The 1,760-nt window shown below is 39.5% G+C and overlaps 1 protein-coding gene across 5 annotated transcripts in view; it reads left to right on the forward strand.

The window, feature by feature from the left end:
• The window catches only part of LOC106880725 (fatty acid hydroxylase domain-containing protein 2), a 58,239-nt gene that overhangs the window by 17,512 nt on the left and 38,967 nt on the right, over positions 1–1,760 (forward strand). For 2 of the 5 annotated variants that reach the window (XM_014930815.2, XM_014930843.2), the window contains exon 1: positions 1,564–1,708. The exons of 1 other annotated variant lie outside the window; for it this stretch is intronic. The gene's annotated coding sequence lies outside the window, so the exon portion shown is untranslated. Of the gene's footprint in view, positions 1–1,563; positions 1,709–1,760 lie in introns of those variants that run through there. 2 more of the 5 variants (XM_014930807.2, XM_014930833.2) reach the window with 2 other exon arrangements.

Raw genomic sequence — 1,760 nt, forward strand, 5'->3', positions numbered from 1 at the left:
GATAGATAGATATGTACAGAGTGTGCAGCATAAATTTGACAGTTTGCATAAAGAAGCAGAGCTTGGTGGGATTTGAACTCAGATTGCGAAGACAGATGAAATGCCACAAAGCATTTTGCCCAGCATGCTAATGATTCTGTCAGTTCCCTGTCTTAATTGGTCTGAATATTACAATCCGTTTCATGCTAATTATTGCACTTACACAAAATTGGTTTCAAATTTTGGCACAAGGCCAGCAATTTCAGGGGAGTGGGTAAGACCCCAGTACTCAATGACCCAGGATACTAATGATTCTGCCAGCTCGCCGCCTTAACTGGCCAGAATATTATGATCCAATTTGTGCCAACTATTGCACTTGCACTTACGCAATATTGATAACACACACACACACATATATATCATAATCCGCCTAGATATAAAAACTGGTTGATTCCTCAGTTTCACTTTGCATCGGCTTGAGAGAAGGGGGGAAGGGAGTTAACATAGGTGGAGCAGGATGAGTGCACGCGTTGAGTAAAAACAACGCTACGCACACGAATACACACAATGAGAAAGAATCATAGAAGAGGTAGAGGAAGAGGAGCAAACGATAGATTATTGGTGGGAGGAGTTGTACAAATGAAAAATAAGCTGATCTGCGTAACCAAAATACAACAGATGAAAGATATTCACGTTCGAATCTGCTGAATCGTATTAAGAATGTTCGTCATTGTATTACCACCCAAAAAGTTGATAAAAGTTAAGTTGGGCCGACCGAATCCCTGTGAGTGGATTTGGTAGACGTCGTATATATAATGTATGTGTGTGTGTCTTTGTCTAGAAAGACTCCCCCCTCCTATTTTCACAAGAAAAAGATTAAAAGATAACAGCAATCTCCAAAGTTACCCGTTTTATGCCGGTTCCTATATAAACAAAATCAATATAAAATTCCCCCAAAAATTTACTTCGATTTTTATTATGGCCCTTGTAGTTGGCAAAAAAAAATATTGGGGGGATTTGGTCAGAAAACCAACGAAAATGTTAGAAATAACAGTCAAACCGCCCGCTCAAATCCTATCCCACCATCTAAGAAAAGGGAACGACACACTTAGATGATGTAAACATATTCACCAAAATGAAAAAGGGTCAAAGACGGGGTGGCTATTTTGTTCATAGAACTGCTAAAAAGTAATTTTTCTTTTCTTCTTCCACTGTGCGACTGTTTACCTTCCTGAGGCATGACAGTCAGTTAGCTCTCCCGTTGTACGAAGTTGCATCTAAGGCAGAGTCATTGTATGAACCAGTCACGAAGTGCATTTGCGAGATTAAAACCTGTAGCATCGGTAATAAGATACGACCTATTGACATTTTTGCAAGCATCTTGCCGACCAGCTGCGACATTGTACGTAATGTATTAATGTATATGAGCATGCATCATCACCATAGACACGAAAGAGAGTAAGAGAGAACAAGAAAGAAAAAGACAGACACAAAGAAAGAGGGCGGGGGAAAGAGAGACAGAAAAACAGAAAGCTCGGGAGAAAGAAAGAGAGAGACAGAGAGAGAAAGAAAGACGGAGGGCGTGTTGTAATCCCAAACATTGTCATGTGATCAGTAGCTGCTTCCAACTTCATGAGACATAGTCACGTGACTAAGTGGTGAATTTGTTTATTGTTATTATTTCGTTTCTGCTGCACAGGGGAAAGCACATCGGAACACTTGGCACTTGGTAAGAAGAAACGACATACATATATATATATATATATATATATATATATATA

This window comes from Octopus bimaculoides, chromosome 13, assembly GCF_001194135.2.
Source record: "Octopus bimaculoides isolate UCB-OBI-ISO-001 chromosome 13, ASM119413v2, whole genome shotgun sequence".
Classification (NCBI taxonomy): domain Eukaryota; kingdom Metazoa; phylum Mollusca; class Cephalopoda; order Octopoda; family Octopodidae; genus Octopus; species Octopus bimaculoides.